This window comes from Schistocerca nitens, chromosome 3, assembly GCF_023898315.1.
Source record: "Schistocerca nitens isolate TAMUIC-IGC-003100 chromosome 3, iqSchNite1.1, whole genome shotgun sequence".
In the NCBI taxonomy this organism is placed as follows: Eukaryota; Metazoa; Arthropoda; class Insecta; order Orthoptera; family Acrididae; genus Schistocerca; species Schistocerca nitens.
In genome coordinates, this window is record NC_064616.1 from 858,104,208 (window position 1) to 858,109,774 (window position 5,567).

General features: G+C 41.5%; 1 pseudogene; it reads right to left on the reverse strand.

Moving 5' to 3' along the window:
• Positions 1–4,878: 4,878 nt before the first annotated feature.
• On the reverse strand, positions 4,879–4,996 carry LOC126250153 (5S ribosomal RNA; annotated as a pseudogene).
• Between the last annotated feature and the right edge of the window lie 571 nt (positions 4,997–5,567).

Genomic DNA, 5,567 nt, shown 5'->3' on the forward strand with positions numbered 1-5,567 from the left:
TCCTGTCGGGACACCTTCGTTCTGGAAATCTGTCTCGATACAAACGTACCGCGCCACGGCTATTGCCCCGTGCTAATCCATATATCAAATGGGCATCTGCCAACTCCGCATTTGTAAACATTGCACTGACTGCAAAACCACGTTCGTGATGAACACTAACCTGTTGATGCTACGTACTGATGTGCTTGATGCTAGTACTGTAGAGCAATGAGTCGCATGTCAACACAAGCACCGAAGTCAACATTACCTTCCTTCAATTGAGCCAACTGGCGGTGAATCGAGGAAGTACAAAACATACTGACCAAACTAAAATGAGCTCTAACATGGAAATTATGCGTTTCCGGACACATGTCCACATAACATCTTTTCTTTATTTGTGTGTGAGGAATGATTCCTGAAAGTTTGGCCGTACCTTTTTGTAACACCCTGTATATGCCCTTTATACATAGCATTCTACCTTACTGAGAAGTTATCTTCACGCATTACTGTGCATTAAAAGTATAAAAACGTTTTATGGAAGTATTTTGTGTAATAATATATTATTATTATATTTCTTTTCAGATGATGATGAGCAGATGATCGACGTAGATTGCAGCGATTATGATAGTAACCAGGAGTTTGCGGGCGATGATGGGGAATATTAAACTGTATCTTCCATTCCTCAGCCGGCCGCGGTGGCCATGCGGTTCTAGGCGCTGTAGTCCGGAACCGCGCGACTGCTACCGTCGCAGGTTCAAGTCCTGTCTCGGGCATGGATATGTGTGATGTCCTTAGGTTAGTTAGGTTTAAGTAGTTCTAAGTTCTAGGGGACTGATGACCTCAGATCTTAAGTCCCATAGTGCTCAGAGCCATTTGAACCATTTATTTTTTCATTACTCATATGTATTTGTAAATAAATTGTTTTTTACTAATGCATTAAGCCTAATTACATATTTTAATATAATAAATAATAAAATTTAGCCCGATAGTTAAACTGCTAATGCAATGACATGGATGTGTAACGTGTCTGCGAGCATACACTCACTTGTCTTATTAGTCAAAATTAATAGAATCGGAAACCAAGGAAGCTGAAATACTTGATAGATATTGGAAACTAAGAAAGCTGAAAAAATTAATAGATACTGGAAACCAAGAAAGCTGAAACTTCGTGAAATAATAGTTATCGACAACTGTTACACGAAACAGATTGCTCGCAGTTTTTCGCAGCGGAAAAGAGCTCAGCTGATGCAGTCAAAAATAACACCCGCACGCATAGCGGAGGGCCGTATCTTTCAATCGGCAGCTGAGCAATTTTCCACCGCCAAAAACTCAGTGAACAATTTTTTTATTAAATTGTTTAAGTTAAACATCACTTAGTCAAATTTCGGGATTCTTAGTATCATTGTACTCAGTGAAAGTTTTCGCATGTTTACGCGTGAAGCTGACGCATAAAACCCCAAAACAAAGTCAGCTGACTACTTTTGTCCGTTTGTGTGCAACATGATAATCATATCAACAAAGTCTCAACTTCCCTCTAGGGAAGGAGCACGTTAGACGGCGCGTCTAGCTGGCCACATAGTAAGTAATATGTGTACCAAGTTTGGTTGTAATCAATCCAGGGGTTTAGGAGGAGCTTTTCACCTACGGCTTTGCCCGCGTACGCACTTGTCAAATATATTTAACTTATTTCATTCATCTTTGTACTCATATTTCACCACTATCTCTAGGGAATTTCGTCCTGCAGTTTCCTTTTCACGCACATCAATGTTTATAATGCTGTATCTTCTGAACTACGGCTTTTACAACGATATAATTGTGCAGGCACATTCAGTGGTATATGTGATTGCTGCCTGCAAAATTTGTCGCGAATGCAGTTAGCAGTAAAGAAATAATAAATTAAAACTTCTTGTATGGTGCGGCTGTTTTACTGCATAAACATAGAAAATATAGCAAGCCAAAAACTTTTTTTCTTTCATAATTTTCTGGGGGTTGTCAGTTCGTAAAGACCTGAAACTATAATTAAATTTTATTGCAAAAGTGCTCTCATTCTCATATACTGGACGAATGAAGTCCGCGCATTCGCGCGTTGTGGGCTACACTAGTTTTTCACCCCTACCCCGACACCTTTGATACGAAGGTGATTTTTATCCCATAGCTGTTCCTTCGAGACAGTAAGTGATATGCGCATCACGTTTGTTTCGGGAAAACACAAAAAGGGCTTCAGTCTCAAAGGGTGCAGTCCGAACACAGGAAGAACGTAGATACAGGAACCATCGGTATAAAACTTGTAAATTGTCGTAGCTGTGCTGGGAAAGTACCAGAGCTCCAAGCGCTAATAGAAAGCACTGATGCCCAAATCGTTATAGGCACTGAAATCTGGTTAAAGCCACAGATAAGTTCAGCAGAAATGTTTGCGAAAAATCTAACATTGTTCCGGAAGAATAAGCTAAACACAGTTGGCGGTGGCGTGTTCGTTGCTGTTAGAAGTAGTTTATCTTGTCGCGACATTGAAGTAGATAGTTCCTGTGAGCAGAGGTCATTCTTGGAAACAGGAATAAAATCATAATTGGACCCTTTTACCGACCTCCCAATTCAGATGATATAATTGCTGAAAGGTTCAAAGAAAATTTGAGTTTAATTTCAAACACGTACCTGACTCATACAATTACAGTTGGTGGTGACTTTAATTTACTCTCGATATGTTGAGGAAAATACATGTTTAAATCCGGAGGTACGCATAATACGTCATCCGAAATGACGCAAACGGACGCAAAATCTCCAATATTGGCGACATTTTATAGAAGCTCGAAGTTTAGCGAGGACTTCAATGCAAGGAGCTTATAATAGTTTCCACAACGAAACTTTGTCTCGAAACCTGGCAGAAAATCCAGAGATTCTGATAGTATGTGAAGTATGCTAGCGGCAAAACACAATAAATGCCTTTTCTGCGAGATAGCAATGGAAATACTATAGACAACAGTGCTGCCAAAGCAGAGTTACTAAACACAGCCCTCCGAAATTCCTTCACCAAACGATACGAAGTAAATATTCCAGAATTCGAATCAAGAACAATTGCCAACATGAGTAACGTAGAAGTAGATATCCTAGGAGTAGTGAAGCAACTTATATCACTTAACAAAAGCAAGTATTCCGGTCCAGACTGTATACCAGTTAGGTTCCTTTCCGAGTATGCTGATACAGTAACTCCATACTTAACAATCATATACTGTACAACCCTCCGCTCGGAGAAAGATCCGCACCCAAAGACTGGAAAGTTGCACAGGTCACACCAATATTCAAGAAAGGTAGCAGGAGTAATCTACTAAATTACAGGCTCATATTATTAACGTCGATGTGTGGCAGGATTTTGGAACATATATTGTGTTCAAACGTTACAAATTAACTCGAAGTGAACGGTCTATTTACAGACAGTCAACAGGGATTTAGAAAACATCGTTCTTGTGAAAAACACCTAGCTCTTTGCTCACACGAAGTGTTGAGCGCTATTGACAAGGAATTTCATATTGATTCCGTATTTCTAGATTTCCAGAAGGCTTTTGACACTGTAACATACAAGCGGCTCGAAGTGAAATTGCGTGCTTATGGAATATCCTCTCCGTTATGTGACTGGATTCGTGATTTCCTGTCACAGAGGTCACAGTTCGTAGTAACTGACGGAAAGTCATCGAGTAAAATAGATATGATTTTTGGCGTTCCCCAAGGTAATGTTATAGGCCCCTCGCTGTTCCTTATCTATATAAATGATTTAGGAGACAATTAGAGCAGCCGTCCTATGTTGTTTGGAAATTGATACTGTCGTTTACCATGTAGTAAAGTTATTAGAAGATCAAAACGAAATGCAAAACGATTTAGAAAAGGTATCTGTATGGTGCAAAAATTGGCAATTGATCATAAATAACGAAAAGTGTGAGGTCATCCACATGAGTGCTAAAAGGAATCCGTTAAACTTCGGTTACACGATAAATCAGTCAAATCTAAAGGCCATAAATTCAACTAAATACCAAGGAATTACAATTACGAACAACTTAAATTGGAAGAAAAACATAGGAAATGTTGTGATGCAGGTAAACCAAACACTGCGCTTTATTGCAGGAGACTTAGAAAATGTAACAGATCTACAAAAGAGACTGCCTACACTACACTTGTCTGTCCTCTTTTAGAACGCTGCCGCGCGGTGTGGGACCCTTACCAAATAGGATTGACGGAGTACATCGAGAAAGTTCAAAGAAAGGTAGCACGTTTTGTATAGTCGCGAAATACGGGAGAGTGTGTCACTGAAATAGTACAGGATTTGGGGTGGACATCATTAATACAAAGGCGTTTTTCGTTGCAGCAGAACCTTCTCACGAAATTTCAATCATCAGTTATCTCCTTCGAATGCGAAAGTATTTTGTTGACGCCGACCTACATGGGAAGAAATGATCATCATAACAAAATAAAGGAAATTAGAGCTCGCACGGAAAGATATAGGTGTTCGTTTTTTCCGCGCGCTATACGAGATTGGAATAATAGAAAATTATTATGAAGGTGGTTTGATGAACCCTCTGCCAGGCACTTAAATGTGATGTAGATGTAGAAGTATGGCTAAAATCGGTCTAGTCGTTTAGGACGAAATGTGGAACATAAATCCATCTGTACATACATACAAATGTACATGCATACTCGTGCACTGATAAGCATTCCGTCTTCAGGACATAAGTAGCCCATTGGGACCATCCGACCGCCATGTCATCCTCCGATGAGAATGCAGATAGGAGGGGCGTATGGTCAGCACACCGCACTCCCGGTCGTTATGATGGTTTTCTTTGACCGGAGCCGCTACTATTCGATCGAGTAGCTCCACAATTGGCATCACTAGGCTGAGTGCACCCCGAAATATCGGAACAGCGCAAGGCGGCCCGGACGGTCACCCATCCAAGTGCCGGCCACGCCCGACAGCGCTTAACTTCGGTGATCTGACGGGAACCGGTGTTTCCGCTGCGGCAAGGCCGTTGCCGTGCACTGATAAGTGAAAACATTATGGCCACTGCCCACCTCGACGTTGGATGCTGCCCGGTTGCGTTATGGGTACGTGGCGCAGTAACAAAAGTACGTAAGCAGAGCAGACAAGGACGGGTGATCACCCTAGCGAAGATATGGGCTGCAAAATGGGAAATCCATTGAGATACGCGACTTTGACAAAGAGCAGATTATTATTACGCAGAGCTCGTGAACGAGTATTTCGAAAATGTCTAAGCTGGTCGAATGTTCACGTACCACTGTTGTGAGCATCTACGGAAAGAGGTATAAGGACAGTGAAACTACCACTAAGCACCAAATGGTTGGACGCCCACGACTCCTCATTTTTGTCTGTTCTGTAAGGTAGGATAGATTTTGATCTGTGGCATCTCTGGCGAGAGAACACAATGATGGTGCACGCACAACTGTTTCGGAACGACATGTTCACACGTCGACCCAATGACATCGTCAGTTACGATTGCAGTGGGCACGGAACCATTGGGATTCGACCGTCGATCAACGGAAACGTGTTGGCTCTTCGGGTGAATCACATTTTTGCTACAAGAGGT